The 17,941-nt window shown below is 34.6% G+C and overlaps 8 non-coding genes across 8 annotated transcripts; all 8 read left to right on the forward strand.

Annotated features, from left to right (window-relative positions):
* The first annotated feature begins 185 nt into the window (after positions 1-185).
* On the forward strand, positions 186-257 carry Trnaq-uug (transfer RNA glutamine (anticodon UUG)). The gene has a single exon. It is a non-coding gene; the product is annotated as a tRNA-Gln (tRNA).
* A 928-nt stretch (positions 258-1,185) lies between these two features.
* Positions 1,186-1,267, forward strand: Trnas-aga (transfer RNA serine (anticodon AGA)). Its single transcript has one exon. It is a non-coding gene; the product is annotated as a tRNA-Ser (tRNA).
* Positions 1,268-1,615: 348 nt separating this feature from the next.
* Positions 1,616-1,687, forward strand: Trnaq-cug (transfer RNA glutamine (anticodon CUG)). The gene has a single exon. It is a non-coding gene; the product is annotated as a tRNA-Gln (tRNA).
* Positions 1,688-3,441: 1,754 nt separating this feature from the next.
* Positions 3,442-3,513, forward strand: Trnaq-uug (transfer RNA glutamine (anticodon UUG)). Its single transcript has one exon. It is a non-coding gene; the product is annotated as a tRNA-Gln (tRNA).
* A 925-nt stretch (positions 3,514-4,438) lies between these two features.
* Positions 4,439-4,520, forward strand: Trnas-aga (transfer RNA serine (anticodon AGA)). The gene has a single exon. It is a non-coding gene; the product is annotated as a tRNA-Ser (tRNA).
* A 1,418-nt stretch (positions 4,521-5,938) lies between these two features.
* Trnas-aga (transfer RNA serine (anticodon AGA)) lies at positions 5,939-6,020 on the forward strand. The gene has a single exon. It is a non-coding gene; the product is annotated as a tRNA-Ser (tRNA).
* Positions 6,021-6,340: 320 nt separating this feature from the next.
* Positions 6,341-6,412, forward strand: Trnaq-cug (transfer RNA glutamine (anticodon CUG)). The gene has a single exon. It is a non-coding gene; the product is annotated as a tRNA-Gln (tRNA).
* Positions 6,413-8,161: 1,749 nt separating this feature from the next.
* Positions 8,162-8,233, forward strand: Trnaq-uug (transfer RNA glutamine (anticodon UUG)). The gene has a single exon. It is a non-coding gene; the product is annotated as a tRNA-Gln (tRNA).
* Positions 8,234-17,941: the final 9,708 nt, after the last annotated feature.

Genomic DNA, 17,941 nt, shown 5'->3' on the forward strand with positions numbered 1-17,941 from the left:
TGAGGAAACACCGTGTTTAAGCAATAATGCATTTAAAATAAACTGATTTCATTAATGTTGCATTTTGATATTTGGAAAAAAAAATTTAATTATGAAATGTTCTTTAAAAATAAAGACATATAAAGAATATTAACATACACGTGAAAACGATTTAGAAAGTTTATCAATTTGGTTTGATATGTAGTGGTTCTATGGTGTAATCGTTAGCACTCTGGACTTTGAATCCAGCGATCCGAGTTCAAATCTCGGTAGGACCTACTCTGACTGAATTTTGATGTTTTTATCTGGTTGAATAAAATTATTTTATTTCTTTATTTCAAAGATTGAATAAAGATGAAATTGTAGAAAATGTTTATATTTTTTATGAAAAAAAAAAATTCATTGCGGTTAATAAAAGTAATATTTGCGCGTAAATTTTATGTAACAATCGTCGCCTGAAAATATTATTTAATGATTTTTCTGAGATGCAGAAACGTTTATTTATTTACATGTTTTCGGCCGTTGCAATCTCCGGACTTTTTCAAATGCTGTTTTCATTGTATGCTGTATCATCACGTCGCATGAATCGAAAAAGTCTATAATTGAAATAGGTTTCCCAAATATTTTTGTAGTCATAATTCGGCTTTGTTTTACTATACACATGGATTTGAAAAAGGTGTCAAAAAACAAAAGGCAAAACAAAAGAAATATATAACAAATAAACGTTATGAAAGGCACGATAAGTTACTTTTCTACCTATGTGGATATTTTTTTAGAGTTTTTATTTAATGTAAAATGTTTATTGGGTTCTAAAAACATACGGTGTTTATCGGTATATTTGCAAAAGGTCAATGACGGCTTATGCGCTGTTGAATACGTTAAGTTTAAGAAAATGAATCGAAACGAAAGAATGATACAAAATGCAATTAGAAACCGAGCGAATATATGTCAGCGAATGTAACGATTACATATATTGCTGCTAGGAATTCTTTGGACGTTCAGTGTGAATGGGTATCAGTGAAATATTTTGGACGCCATTAATATCACGACAACATCGACTGACTGTATTGTAATTGTGGTTTATCAGATTAGAGGGCCTCCTACTATATGGCTAGTAATTTGAACTCCACAGACGATATGTTAATAGGCGCGCATTGAAAGCTGTGTGTTTAGTACTAATTAACGATGCTCATATCACGTAATAGCGTCGTCGTGGCCGAGTGGTTAAGGCGATGGCCTAGAAAGCCATTGGGGTCTCCCCGCATAGGTTCGAATCCTATCGGCGACGATATAGTTTTATACTTACTACTGTCGCTATTTGTGACTTTTGTTTATCACTTATATTGTGTAAAAAGTAAAAAAACAAATTGGAAAGTAGTCAGCCATACCAGAGTTAGAAATTAAATTGCTTGCTAGCATTTACATCCATGATGACCAGCATTTTCGTGTCGTGCAGATGAGATATCCAAACTTATTTATGAATTTAAACAGAGCCATTTTGAATAAAATAAAATAAATAAATAAATAAAAACTAACTAAATCAATAAAATAAAAATTGAAGTCACAAGTTTTGCACAATTTTAATATTAGTTAATGAAAGATAATTCTGAAGATAAGATGGGTTATTATGGTAAGTGGTTCTATAGTGTAATGGTTAGCACTCTGGACTCTGAATCCAGCGATCCGAGTTCAAATCTCGGTAGAACCTTGAATAGTATGATTTTTTATTTTGACTTTGTTATACATTCTATATTTTGAATTGATTTTGCCTGTCTGTCTGTATTATTCTACTATAAAAGAAAATGAACTTTATCTGTTTGTGTATTTATATTCCCTATGGATTCCAGAACAGCTGGGTCAGTTTTTATGAAGTTTCACACGAATGTACTTTATGTTTCTGACAGTGATCTTTGATAGGTTTTGTATCGAATGTCTTCGATAAGTATCGATAATCGAAAAAATCCGATGAAAGCCAAAACAGCCGATTTTATCTAACGTTCACACCTTATACAGCCTAACATCACAAGTGCATTTGATAAGTTTTATTACCAAACAAGCCGAAAAGCCAGGCATATAAAATCAACAGTAGGTTCTTGAATATGACAGGGGTTCATCCAGAATGAATGTTTCTGTTTAAAGCACAACTGAACTATGACACTAGAATTTTTCATTTTAAACTTAAATTCAAGCTATTATATATAAAAAAAATAATTTTATATAATCAACAGTCAGTTCTCTACAGTGTAATGGAGACTAATATGTATTACGGATTAAGAAACTGCGAGGAGGCATGTGAAGCTTCCTCCTAGTGAATTGCGATTAGTTCCCAATTTGATTGAAACATTTTGATGACAATAAAAATGTGTGAGTTTGAAAAATTCGTTGATCTTCAACATTAGTTTTCGTTCAAGTAATTTGTGTTAGTTAATCCTGAAAAGAGATGTTTGACATGCAATGAGTAAAATGTTGTTAACTCTGAAAAGGACTGTTTCAATTACTGATGCCACTAATAGCAAACCGTAGCCATTAAAAACTGATTTTGATCTCTAATTCTTGAGAGGTTGTTAAGAAAGAGGAAATCAATGATGAATTTGAAAGGTGACGTAGCAAGAAATCGTTCTTGCTTCCTCATAAAATTTGGTTTCCTTACTTCAAACACACACACACACACACACGAAAAAATAATACGTGATCAATTTAGGTGATTTTTGGAATATGACATTTTTTGTTCCATGACATTCTGTACTTTAGCTTTTTGTTCAATTTTTACTTGGTTTCCACCTTAACATTTTCCTTTAAAAAACCGACTTTTCTATATTGTCGGGTATGCTTAAAACGAATATCGAATATAAATTTTCCGCAAATAAGTAGTTTTCTGGATATCAAGCAATGTCCTCCTTTAAGATATAAGTAGTGGCCATTGTTGTACGCGCAAGCGCGCATATTTTTGGCGCGCGTGCACGACAGTGACCACCATTTATAACATAAAGAATTACATTGCTAATTATCCGGAAAACTACTTGTTTACGGAAAATTTAAATGCGATATTCTTTTTCAGCATACCCGAAAACTTTTAAAATCGTCATTTACTTGCTTTTTAATTCACTTGTACTAAACTATTTGTTCCCCAACATAATTCAAATTTTGTGTCTGATCAAACATTTATTTCGTTCGACATTTGTTCAGATTTCATATTCACATTTGTTCATATTTCAGTATGTCATAATCTTTAAAAAAGTGTGTTAGTAAGTGTCGCCTTTCCGATAAAATGACATGTATGAGGAAACACCGTGTTTAAGCAATAATGCATTTAAAATAAACTGATTTCATTAATGTTGCATTTTGATATTTGGAAAAAAAATTTAATTATGAAATGTTCTTTAAAAATAAAGACATATAAAGAATATTAAAATACACGTGAAAACGATTTAGAAAGTTTATCAATTTGGTTTGATATGTAGTGGTTCTATGGTGTAATGGTTAGCACTCTGGACTTTGAATCCAGCGATCCGAGTTCAAATCTCGGTAGGACCTACTCTGACTGAATTTTGATGTTGTTATCTGGTTGAATAAAAGTATTTTATTTCTTTATTTCAAAGATTGAATAAAGATGAAATTGTAGAAAATGTTTATATTTTTTATGAAAAAAAAAAATTTCATTGCGGTTAATAAAAGTAATATTTGCGCGTAAATTTTATGTAACAATCGTCGCCTGAAAATATTATTTAATGATTTTTCTGAGATGCAGAAACGTTTATTTATTTACATGTTTTCGGCCGTTGCAATCTCCGGACTTTTTCAAATGCTGTTTTCATTGTATGCTGTATCATCACGTCGCATGAATCGAAAAAGTCTATAATTGAAATAGGTTTCCCAAATATTTTTGTAGTCATAATTCGGCTTTGTTTTACTATACACATGGATTCGAAAAAGGTGTCAAAAAACAAAAAAACAAAAGAAATATATAACAAATAAACGTTATGAAAGGCACGATAAGTTACTTTTCTACCTATGTGGATATTTTTGTAGAGTTTTTATTTAATGTAAAATGTTTATTGGTTTCTAAAAACATACGGTGTTTATCGGTATATTTGCAAAAGGTCAATGACGGCTTATGCGCTGTTGAATACGTTAAGTTTAAGAAAATGACTCGAAACGAAAAACTGATACAAAATGCAATTAGAAACCGAGCGAATATATGTCAGCGAATGTAACGATTACATATATTGCTGCTAGGCATTCTGTGGACGTTCAGTGTGAATGGGTATCAGTGAAATATTTTGGACGCCATTAATATCACGACAACATCGACTGACTGTATTGTAATTGTAGTTTATCAGATTAGAGGGCCTCCTACTATATGGCTAGTAATTTGAACTCCGCAGACGATATGTGAATAGGCGCGCATTGAAAGCTGTGTGTTTAGTACTAATTGATGATGCTCATATAACGTAATAGCGTCGTCGTGGCCGAGTGGTAAAGGCGATGGCCTAGAAAGCCATTGGGGTCTCCCCGCATAGGTTCGAATCCTATCGGCGACGAAATAGTTTTATACTTACTACTGTCGCTATTTGTGACTTTTGTTTATCACTTATATTGTGTAAAAAGAAAAAAAAAAAAAACAAATTGGAAAGTAGTCAGCCATACCAGAGTTAGAAATTAAATTGCTTGCTAGCCTTTACATTCATGACCAGCATTTTCGTGTCGTGCAGATGAGATATCCAAACATATTTATAAATTTAAACAGAGCCATTTTGAATAAAATAAAATAAATAAATAAATAAAAACTAACTAAATCAATAAAATAAAATTGAAGTCACAAGTTTTGCACAATTTTAATATTAGTTAATGAAAGATAATTCTGAAGATAAGATGGGTTATTACGGAAAGTGGTTCTATGGTGTAATGGTTAGCAGTCTGGACTCTGAATCCAGCGATCCGAATTCAAATCTCGGTAGGACCTACTCTGACTGAATTTTGATGTTTTTATCTGGTTGAATAAAATTATTTTATTTCTTTATTTCAAAGATTGAATAAAGATGAAATTGTAGAAAATGTTCACATTTTTTATGAAAAAAAAAATTTCATTGCGGTTAATAAAAGTAATATTTGCGCGTAAATTTTATGTAACAATCGTCGCCTGAAAATATTATTTAATGATTTTTCTGAGATGCAGAAACGTTTATTTATTTACATGTTTTCGGCCGTTGCAATCTCCGGACTTTTTCAAATGCTGTTTTCATTGTGTGCTGTCACGTCGCATGAATCGAAAAAGTCTATAATTGAAAGAGGTTTCCCAAATATTTTTGTAGTCATAATTTGGCTTTGTTTTACTATACACATAGATTCGAATAAGGTGTCAAAAAACAAAACAAAAAAACAAAAAAAACAAAACAAAAAACAAAACAAAACAAAAAACAAAACAAAAACAAAAAAGAAAACAAAAACAAATACATAACAAATAAACGTTATGAAAGGCATGATAAATTACTTTTCTACCTATCTGGATATTTTTTTAGTTTTTATTTAATGTAAAATGTTTATTGGGTTCTAAAAACATACGGTGTTTATCGATATATGTGAAAAAGGTCAATGGCGGCTTATGCACTGTTGAATACGTTAAGTTTGAGAAAATAAATCGAAACGAAACAATTATAGAAAATGCTGTTAGAAACCGACCGAATATATGTCAGCCTATGTAACGATAACATATATTGCTGCAATGCTGCTGGGCATTCTGTGGACGTTCAGTGTGAATGGATATCAGTGAAATATTTTGGACGCCATTAATATCACGACAACCAACATCGACTGACTGTATTGTAATTGTAGTTTATCAGATGAGAGGGCCTCCTACTATATCGCTAGTAATCTGAACTCCACGGACGATATGTGAATAGGCGCGCATGGAAAGGTGTGTGTTTAGTACTAATTAACGATGTTTTTGTCAAATAACGTAGTCGTCGTGGCCGAGTGGTTAAGGCGATGGCCTAGAAAGCCATTGGGGTCTCCCCGCATAGGTTCGAATCCTATCGGCGACGATATAGTTTTATACTTACTACTGTCGCTATTAATGACTTTTGTTTATCACTTATATTGTGTAAAAAGAAAAGAAAAAAAAAGAAAAAATAGGAAAGTAGTCAGCCATACCCCAGTTAGAAATTAAATTGCTTGCTCCATGACCAGCATTTTCGTGTCGTGCAGATGAGATGCCCAAACTTATTTATGGATTTAAACAGAGCCATCTTGAATAAAATAAATAAAATAAATTAAATAAAAATTGAAGTCAGAACGTTTTCACAATTTTAATATTAGTTAATGAAAGATAATTATGAAGATAAGATTGTTAAACGGTGTAAGTGGTTCTATGGTGTAATGGTTAGCACTCTGGACTCTGAATCCAGCGATCCGAGTTCAAATCTCGGTAGAACCTTGAGTACTATTATTTTATATTTTGACTTTGTTATACATTCTATATTTTGAATTGATTTTGCCTGTCTGTCTGTATTATTCTACTATAATGGAAAATGAACTTTATCTGTTTGTGTATTTATATTTCCTATGGATTCCGGAACGGCTGGGCCAGTTTTTATGAAGTTTCACACACATGTACTTTATGTTTCTGACCGTGTTCTTAGATAGGTTTTGTATCGAATGTCTTCGATAAGTATCGATAATCGAAAAAATCCGATGAAAGCAAAAACAGCCGATTTTATCTAACGTTAACACCTTATACAGCCTAACATCACAAGTGCATTTGATAAGTTTTATTACCACACAAGCCGAAAAGCCAGGCATATAAAATCAACAGTAGGTTCTTGAATATGACAGGGGTTCATCCAGAATGAATGTTTCTGTTTAAAGCACAACTGAACTATGACACTAGAATTTTTCATTTTAAACTTAAATTCAAGCTATTATATATAAAAATAATTTTATATAATCAACAGTCAGTTCTCTACAGAGTAATGGAGACTAATATGTATTGCGGATAAAGAAACTGCGAGGAGGCATGTGAAGCTTCCTCCTGGTGAATTGCGATTAGTTCCCAATTTGATTGAAACATTTTGATGACAATAAAAATGTGTGAGTTTGAAAAATTCGTTGATCTTCAACATTAGTTTTCGTCCAAGTAATTTGTGTTAGTTAATCCTGAAAAGAGATGTTTGACATGCAATGAGTAAAATGTTGTTAACTCTGAAAAGGACTGTTTCAATTACTACTGCTACTAATAGCAAACCGTGGCCATTAAAAACTGATTTTGATCGCTAATTCTTGAGAGGTCGTTAAGAAAGAGGAAATCAATGATAAATTTGAAAGGTGACGTAGCAAGAAATCGTTCTTGCTTCCTCATAAAATTTGTTTTCCTTACTTCAAACACACACACACACACACACGAAAAAATAATACGTGATCAATTTAGGTGATTTTTAGAATATGACATTTTTTGTTCCATGACATTCTGTACTTTAGCTTTTTGTTCAATTTTTACTTGGTTTCCACCTTAACATTTTCCTTTAAAAAACCGACTTTTCTATATTGTCGGGTATGCTTAAAACGAATATCGAATATACATTTTCCGCAAATAAGTAGTTTTCTGGATATCAAGCAATGTGCTCCTTTAAGATATAAGTAGTGGCCATTGTTGTACGCGCAATCGCGCACATTTCTAGCGCGCGTGCACGACAGTGGCCACCATTTATAACAAAGAATTACATTGCTAATTATCTGGAAAACTACTTGTTTACGGAAAATTTAAATGCGATATTCTTTTTCAGCATACCCGAAAACTTTTAAAATCGTCATTTACTTGCTTTTTAATTCACTTGTACTAAACTATTTGTTTCACAACATAATTCAAATTTTGTGTCTGATCAAACATTTATTTCGTTCGACATTTGTTCAGATTTCATATTCACATTTGTTCATATTTCAGCATGTCATAATCTTTAAAAAAATGTGTTAGTAAGTGTCGCCTTTCCGATAAAATGACATGTATGAGGAAACACCGTGTTTAAGCAATAATGCATTTAAAATAAACTGATTTCATTAATGTTGCATTTTGATACTTGGAAAAAAAAATTAATCATCAAATGTTCTTTAAAAATAAAGACATATAAAGAATATTAAAATACACGTGAAAACGATTTAGAAAGTTTATCAATTTGGTTTGATATGTAGTGGTTCTATGGTGTAATGGTTAGCACTCTGGACTTTGAATCCAGCGATCCGAGTTCAAATCTCGGTAGGACCTACTCTGCTTGAACGTTGATGTTTTTATCTGGTTGAATAAAATTATTTTATTTCTTTACTAGCAAAGATACCCGTGCGTCGCACGGAGCTTTGTTGCGCACTCGGGTACCAAAATCTGTGGGCACCTTTCCAGTAAGTTGATGTTGTAAGAGGAACGATTGCATAAGGTGATTAAAATTTTAACTACTTCTTGTAGTGACTGAAATTCAATCAGGAACTTCACAAAACATTTTCATCAAAAAGGAAGGTTACTTGATGTTACATAGTAAATTTTTCATTGAAGTAATTTTCAACTCTTGCTTAAATTTTATCTTGCACATTCAATACTAAAAACTTACCACAATCAGATCATGTCAGTTTTTCCTCATATCCATTTCTCGAACTTTTCACTGAAGAGCCTCAGGGTAAACTACATTTCTGCTGCTTTGATTTGGAGCCAGAATGTAGAGTTTTTCTGAACTTCCTGTCCGGCTGATGGAGACGTAGAACATACCGTGACTGAAACAGTCTGATGTCAAGTCTACGCAAATGGTGTTAAATGTCTGACCTTGACTTTTGTTTATGCTCATTGCAAAACACACCTTCACAGGAAATTGGAGTCTCCGGAATTTAAATGGAAGTTCTGAGTCCGATGGAACTAAGGGGATCCTTGGCAGTAGACCGGTTTTGCCTTTGTAGGGACCACAGGAAATGGTGGCCTCAAGTACATTGGTGTGCAATCTGGTGATAACACATCTGGTTCCGTTTGTTGTTTTTGGCGGTTCCAAGGATCGAAGAATCATGATTGGCGATCCAATTTTGAGATTTAAAATGTGTGGAGGCATTCCAGATATCTCCAAAGAGTTTAAAAACTCCACAGGGTAGTGAACAGCTTCATATTCATTAGTAGCCGAATCAACTGACTTGTATTGCTTTGTGTCTCCTGGAAATTCATCCATTATTGAATTGTTCAAATGATTCACATTTCTGTTTAATGGCGAAATAATAGCCCTCTCAGCAAGCCAATCCGGTGATTTTCCATTGTTTTGCAGGTCTGGGTACACTTTGTCTTTCAGTTGCTTCTGATTACCGACACATTTACCAAGCGCAGTTGGAATCTTAATTGTGTCAGGTGAAGAAGTGATAGGAAACTGACCATTACCGATTTGGAGAAGCAATTTTGAGAAGTCTGCTGCAGCTGTGTTATCAGAGATATAGGCTCTCATATTAGTAGTCAGTCTCTTCACTATAACGTGCCTCCAGAGATAGGATTGTTTCAAACTTGCATTAACAATGTTAGCCCTTGTGCCATTTTTAACCACTGGGAGGATTTGACGGAAATCACCGCAAAATAAGGTTGGAATGCCACCCATGGGATTCTTGTTTCCTGTGATGTCTTGCAGTGTTCGGTCAATTGCTTCATAAGCACTCTTGTGCGTCATTGGGGCTTCGTCTACAATGATTGCAGAGGTGTCTCTAATTACATTTGCCATGGCTGAGTTACCAGTAATTTTGCAAACTGGCTGATCCATTCGATGAGTATCCAAGGGTACTTTAAAAGTGCTGTGAAGAGTGCGGCCACCTTGTAGTAGAGTAGCAGCAATGCCAGTGGATGCTGTTGCAAGCACAATCTTTCTCATGGATCTAATCTTTGCAAGGATCAAATTGATTACAAAAGTCTTGCCCGTACCACCTGGAGCATCAAGAAACATCATGTTTTTGTTCATTTCACCTTGTGCTTCCAACATTGCCATGAATGAATTGTAAACTTCTCTTTGAGAATCTGTCAGTTTTTCTTGCATATTTTCTGCTTGTAGGGAAAGTTCTTCAAGATTATAAGTAACTTCACGTTGATACTCTCTCGCGAGTCTTTCATCTCTACCTTGCGTTGGTGCAGGTAATCCATAGCTTGCCAATGGTTGACCACACATAAGGAGAACTTTTTCTTCAATTAGACAAAGAGTTTTATTGTAGATGTCCTCATTAAAATCTGCTTCTGGATTGTTAACTTCTTGCCTGTATCTGTGAAGAATGTCTTCAGATATTACATCACGAAAAGCCATCCAGATCTCAAGAGGATTGCTTGGCTCACAGGCTGTTAAAATTATCACAAATAGGCTTCGCAAATTTGAAGGTGATTGAGTGGCACTTGCCTCTCCTACTGCTTGATGCAAGTGATGGTCATTTTCTAGAAGGCCTCGAGCAAGGCACGCTGCTCTGTATGTTTCAAACACCTGACCATTGTATGCTCGCAAATCTTGAAATGAAGTTGGACCAGCAACCTCATTGAGCAACAGGCGTAAGAAATAACACTCCCCTGCTTTTGGACTAATCGTGTAGATTCTCCCAATGCATGGTGCCTTCCATACGTTTTCAGTACCTTCAACTTGTACCCCACGCATTCTTCTCATCCATTTCTTTGTCGATTTGTTCCAAGTGTAAAACTCAGGGACTTCTACGTATTTGAGACCCCTTGCAAAGTCATCCTCATGGCAGAGTTGAAAAAATGCTGTCAAAGTTGTGGCAGGCGGTGGACCTTGGGCTCGTTCCAGAGCAGTATCAGCTGAGAACATGACACGCTGCCCATTTTCAAGATGAACAGAAAGTTGTACAATTGGGGGGAAATGTTCATGGATGGGATGTTCCAATATCCTCCAGGCCGCCTCTGAACTGCCGACATACCTTGCATTCTGGAACTGCTGGATCTCATCCACAATGTGACTTTGTACTTGGCCTTGGTGGTTAGCTGCTCCATCAGTTCTTTGTAGTTCAAACACTGCTTGATCACATCCTTTATTCACGTATTTGAGGACATATTTGATGCTTTGGATCGAGCTGCAAATTTCTACGTTAATGTGAGCGTTGAACTGCTGAAGGAGGACCTTGTTGTACGGAACAATCCACTGGTTTGTTATTTCTTGATTAACATACCGACCATTTCTCTTCATCCTTATTGTACCAGTCTGGCCTCCATCTTCTGGTTTTCTTCGCCTGTACTTGGGGTAAGAGTCTTGGCCTTGCTCGGTACACTGAAGAAATTCTTTTGGGTATTTTTTGGAACATTTGTTGTCAATCATACATGGACAATTTGGATTAAATGGTCCACAAGGTCCATGCACCATATGTGCCATCACTTTAGCATGAAGATCAGGATCTTCCTCTTTGTCAGGGATCTCTGCAGATATGCAGAGATCCATTTTTCTGGTAGAAGTTTGTCCTCTGGGGCCTGCCAGGTGAGGATGTGTGCATGCGGCAGTCCTCTTTTTTGATATTCAATACTGTACAGGAAAGCCCTCAGCCTGCCAAATCCTCCCTTTTTAATAAATTCAAGTAACTTTTTTAGCTTCTGCCTGAAAACCCTGGCAACAATATCTGGACGATCCCGAGGGTCTTGCCCTTGAAGACAATTTTCTGTAATTTCTGTCCACTTTGGATTTGTTGTGAACGTGATGAAGAGGTCGGCTCGGCCCATTCGCCGAACATATGCCATGGCATCACTTTGACGCTCAAACATGTATCGAGGGCCTCCTGTATAAGTTGCCGGAAGTACAACTCGTTGACCAAACTGTTCTGGATTCCCATCCTCCCTAAGAATTGAATCTCTCAAGTTGCTATAATTGTCAGCTCTCAGGGTCTGTTGCTCACGCCTCAGGAACTGTAAACGTTCTGTTTCAATCTTGCAGTACACATCCACCAGCCATTGTTGAAATAGCCTTCGGTACCAGAGAAAATAGTTTCCAGGCCGAGTCATTAAATGGTACGAATAAAATTGCTGTTGGGTAACTTTTCGCCCATTGGATGCCTTCATGTAGATGTTGTAAGATGGAGAACCATAGGGGTACATTAACGGGTACATTAAAGTATCGTAGAGGGGATGTAGTTCGGAGATCCGTTTTAATGTATCATTTCTAAAACGCAAGACAATATCCCGGTTAGCTGTTGGTTCATTCTCCATTAATATTCCAATCTCATACGTTGTTGTTGGAGCATTGAATCGCCGTGGATGCTCTTCTTGCGGCCTTCGGTCTTCCCTTATGACAACTTTATGTTCTACCAAGTGTTCTTCTTCAATCCTCTCCTTTGTTGTTTTCAGCTGACAAATGAAGCTGTTGTTCTCATGTAAAAATTCAGTCAGACTTCGGAGAATGTCTCTATTGAGTCTACTGTCACGTCCCCGATTATGTAGTTCCTCTTCCAGACTATCCAAGAAGTAGACTTGAATAAACTTTGCTGTTTCATCTTCAGGTGGTAAAAGACTCCCAATCTGGTGGCAAACCTGGCCTCGAATTCTAAAAGAAGGATTCCACCCATGTACTGCCGCAATTTTGTGACCAAATGATGTCATTGCAAAACAATTGTTATAACTGCGTAGATTTTGCAGAAAATCTTTAGAGATGGGACCATTGCCGGAGAGCAAATCTTGAAGCAACTGAGGCAGTGGTGGAAAGCTATCAAGCACAACTTTGCCAGAAGAACAACAACAACCAGGGGTTTCTCCTTTAAATTTTACAGCTGAGCAATGTTGACATACTTTGTCCATTTTTCCTATATCAGCTGTAGTGAGAGAGTCATTTTTGTTGTAGAGCAATCCTTTTCTATTGCAGTGTTCTATTTCATGGTGTCTCAAAGCAGTCATTCGTTGTCTAGCTGCCTCGTTTTCTGTCAATTGCTGGGACAAAGTCATACTCTCTCTCCATGCAGCCTCTCGTTGTTGCCCTTGGTATAGGCGAAAGCTTCGTTGGGTTTCCGATTCATTCTGATGTCGTTGAGCCACTCTCAACTGACCTTGTGTACGTCTACTTACCTCATATAATTCATTCGATCGTAATATTGCTTCTTTTCCCAGTGCATATCTTTGCCTTTCTTGAATTTCATCTTGTGATGAATTTAACCGCCTTACAGCATGTCTAGTTCTGTCAGCTTCACGTTGGGTTTCTCTTTCCAAATCTGACAGTCTTGCTCTCCTTTCTCTTTGACGTATCCTGTTAAGTTCTAGACGTCTTTCTCTATCTGAATTGTTTTCATTGGAGCGAATTGCAGCAACTCTTAGTCTATTAGCTTCCAATCTTTCCATTCTTTCTTCCTCACTTTCGTTTCTACTTCGTTTGGGTGGCATAATTTCGGTTTTAAACGGAATTGTTTAACGATATTAATGATTGTAAATTAATTAAGCGTAAAGGAAATGTATACTAACTGAAATGGACGAACTATAAATAATATTTCTGAATAGTACAATTATAAACAATTATATTGTAGCAAAAATGAATAAAAGCGACCTACTTGTGACTCATTACTTCCGGGTGTAAACGTCACAGTCTAAAAGTAATAATTAAAAAAAAAAGTAAATGTAAAATAAATGTAATACCAACTTAGGTTAACTAATATATGTAAACAGTACAATTAAAACAGTTCTATTAAAACAAATAATTATTAAGATCTAGGTAATTGTTAGTCTCATTGTTATGGTTTTAAAGAAAAAAATGTGTAAAAAAAATTCTGCTTTTGTGAGTACGTGTATTTCTTTTAAATTACATAACCTTTTTATTTTATTATTTATATCTCTTTTAAATTTATATATTTTGTTAGTAAACTGGAAGAAATTCAGTTGAATAAAACCTTGTTCGTGTTCTTTACGTTAAACTCATATTTTTATAAAAGGTTCATCCGGTTTAAAGAAAGCACTACGTTTAAATAAGACTGGAAATAACTAATTCAATATATAAATAGAAAAATGAAATAAATATAAGCTTTAAGTCTTAAGATAGTAATAATCAAAATGTAATAAATTATTTGTAGTTCAAATCTATGATAAGACAGGCTTTCGAAATAGGCTCGACCAGAAAGATTAAATTGGAACGAAATTATAATCTCCGTGCCATTTTCAAAACAACCCCACAAAAGTAACGGTATCCTGCAGTTGGTTAAATGACAACGTTGGTTGTAAGAAAAATGTAAAAGAAAATGCGCTTATCTGTTTATTTTGAACTGTTTTATTTAATTAAAAAAAAAATTGGCTATAACTGGAAGAGAGCGTTATGTTTTGGGGGTTGTTTAAAAAATAGAATGGAAATAAAGTTAGTTCCGTTTTAATTGTCTTTAGTTGCGGCAAGCGCTAACAAAATCGAAAAATCACTGTTCACATTCGAAATGTTAACTTTTATAGGTTTACAGGTTTGCTGACAAGGCTGGGGGTGTTTATTTAGAAAGCCATACTTAACATGGGGAGGTTGGGATGTTTAATACAATTATTTTACTAAATTGATTTTTTTCATTTAAAAATAAAATTATTTCTTTTTTAATAAAGTTTTATTTTAAAATATTTGTTTTTGTTTATTTATATAAAATTACGATAGTTGAATTGTATTCTTTCAATTATATTGGCAAGTAAAATATAAAAGATTAAAACGGAACGAAATTGAAATTTCCATTACATTTTCACATACATTTTCAATACAATCACCAAAAAATTGTTTTAGCAGTAGAAGAAATTGATAATTATGCACTGTAAGAACCAAGCTGTAATATGGGCATTAAAGTAAAATGTCATCCAACTTTTGTACTGGGAAAATAATAATATCTACGAAAGTATTCAGTTGCGAAGTGTTTGAATATCAGATTCGTTGTCGGCGATTATTCCGAAACCTTGTAAAAAAAATATTGGGGGGGGGGGGCGTAATTCTTGTAATATGATGTTTTAAATATTTTTTTAGGTTAAATTAAGGTTTCACGATATTTTGTAAATAAGCAGATCATCTAAATAAAAAACATGAAAACTATTTGAAATTTTAAACTATTTTCAAGAGTTAACAATTTTTATTTATTTTAAACATTATTTTTTTAGCTAAAATTGAAGTTTCACGATATAATTTTTTTTTTTAATTGTTAGTTGGAAGCACAAAATAAGTTACAAAACATCTTTGCCTTCATGGCTTTCAAAATAGTAACGTTAATATTTCAGAACGGTACCACAAATACCGAAGGAACTGAACTGTCTATATTGGTGGCCGGAAAACTCGTCCCGGGAAAACTCGTCCCGGGAAAACTCGTCCCGGGAAAACTCGTCTCGGGAAAACTCGTCTCCGGAAAACTCGTCTCCGGAAAACTGGTCCCCTTTCGCTAGGTAGGAAAACTGGTCCCTTATTGAATAAATACCGATTGAAAACACATTTTATGATCATTCTTGAAGGAGATATTATTTTTTAAAATAGACTATAGCCCCCCTAATATTTTTTAAGAATATTTTTACTTGTTTAATGTTTTCTTTTTTTTTTTTTTTCAATAAAATCGATTTTCAAAGTGTCCGTTTTCTACCTAACTTTTTTTTTTTTTTTTTTTTTTTTTTTTTCAATTTTCACCCCAAACAAGGCACAGTGCCACTTTGAAGCAGGGGGCTACTATTAGGGAATTAATTAGCGGGGTCATTATGAAGGGAGAAGAGTAGAAAGATGTTTGTTAACATTACACTTGAACTTCTGCATATCATTGCAGTTGGGAAAGCAGAATCCCGGAAGGGAGTTCCAAAGACCCGCAGTTCTGGGGAAGAAACTATTGGAGTAAAAGGCTTTCTTGCACCTAGGGATCTCCACTGTAAAGGGATGAGACTTAGTAGCTTGTCGGGTTTGTCGGGGGTAGTTACGTCGGGGAGGTACAAGTGTTTGCAGTTCGTCAGAGCATTCACCATTAAAGTATTTGTAGAACAGGCAGAGGGATGCAACATCTCGTCGATGGGACAGAGGTTGAAGCCCAGATGACAGTTCAGGACCTATCAGGTTTGCGACTCTTTTTTGAACCCTGTCCAGGAGCGAGAGACAAGCAGCAGATGCACCAGCCCAGATGTGACAACAGTACTCCATACATGGGCGAATGGTTGCCTTATAGAGGTATAGGATACTGGCAGGCGTAAGTAGTTTTCTAGCACGGTAGAGGGAGCCAACCTTCCTTGCAGCAGCCTTGGCAATGCTCTCAATGTATCTATTCCAGTTCATATTCCCTGTAAACGTTAGGCCGAGGAGTTTAAAATAAGTACTTTCAGGCAATGTGTTCTTGGCCATTGCTATTGGTGGTAGAGAAGGTTTCTTGTAGTTATTGAAGGAAACAAGCTTAGTCTTAGCAGCATTGAATGAGACCAACCATTTTTGTCCCCATTCCACTACGGATTGGAGGTCATCCTCTAGTGTTTCTGCCATTTTCTTGGATATGTGTTCATTTGTTTTCCCCTCATATCTGTTATAGAGAGTGGTGTCATCGGCAAATATACCCATCTCCGAAACAATATTATCAGGGAGGTCGTTTATGAATATCAGGAACAATAGAGGTCCAAGGATAGACCCCTGAGGCACTCCCGCATTTATGTCATATTGTTTGGATGTACGTCCGTCGAGGACAACTTTGATTTTTCTATTACTTAAGAAGGATTTAATTACGTTATGAATTCTTTAATTACGTTATGAATTCTTCCAGTGATTAAACTGGCTAAGTTCTTAGTGGTTTCACTTATATTAAAGCGTTTATTATGTTCATACAAAGTTGATTACAAATTTTTTTTGTTCTTATTTTAACGATGTTTTTTCGAGTCATAAAAACAATAATTAAAAACAAAACCAAAAAATTAAAAAACAGGGAGCGATTCGATTTTTCGTTACTTTTTTGTTTTGGTTTTTAATTATGATAGTTTTTTGTTGTTATGTTTTTGTTTTCTCTCATACCAAATGCACTCATGCGTTATTTAAAATTATATTTTTATCCATTATCAACATTTATTGTCGTCCTGTCAAATTTTGCAAAAATTAACTAATAAATTAAAAGCGAAATATTTTTTGGCGCGATAGATGTCATGTGCTTACAATCTATCGTTAACTAATTTTTAATTTTTTAAATTTTTACTTCAAAATTCTAAAATCAATCATTCAGAGAAAAAGTAATCACTAGATAAATTTATTAATCAATTTTATTGAAAACTCCGCTATCGTTTATCAAGAATCTTTTTAATTTCATTTTTGTTGGTTGTTTTTCGGAGGGAGATATAGTTTTAACCCCCCCCCCCCACTCTCTCTCCCTCTCTCTAAATTATATTTAAAAAAATATTAAAATTTATTATTTTCTATTTAAAACTAAATCTCCCTCAGTAATTTCTATTTTTTAGCGATTATCAAGACCCCCAAGATGTGATTTACCGGACATTATTTCTCGTTCGGGTTTGTATTACTGTACACATAGATTCGAAAAAGTTGTCAAAAAAACAAATATATAACAAATAAATGTTATCAAAAGCAAGATAAATTACTTTTCTACCAAACTGGATATAATTTTCGTGTTTTTATTTAATTTAACATGTTTATTCAGCTCAAAAAGCATACAGTGTTTACCGATGTATTGGAAAATTCAAAATGGCGGCCGACTCTCTCTATTTAACACGGTAAGTTCGGGAAAAGGTGTTATAAATAATAAACCAGACAAAATACTATTAAAAAACCACCGAATATATGTCAAGTTATGTCACGGTAACATATATTGAGCAAATTTCTAACAGTATTTTGTCTAGTTTATTATTTATAACACCTTTTCCCGAAGTTACCGTGTTTAAGAGAGAGTCGGCCGCCATTTTGAATTTTCCAATACATCGGTAAACACTGCATGTTTTTCGAGCTGAATAAACATGTTAAATTGAATAAAAACACGAGAATTATATCCAGTTTGGTAGAAAAGTAACTTATCGGGTAACCCAACTTAT

The sequence above is a fragment of the Euprymna scolopes genome, chromosome 7 (genome assembly GCF_053919585.1).
Source record: "Euprymna scolopes isolate OS-2025 chromosome 7, ASM5391958v1, whole genome shotgun sequence".
NCBI classification, from domain to species: domain Eukaryota; kingdom Metazoa; phylum Mollusca; class Cephalopoda; order Sepiida; family Sepiolidae; genus Euprymna; species Euprymna scolopes.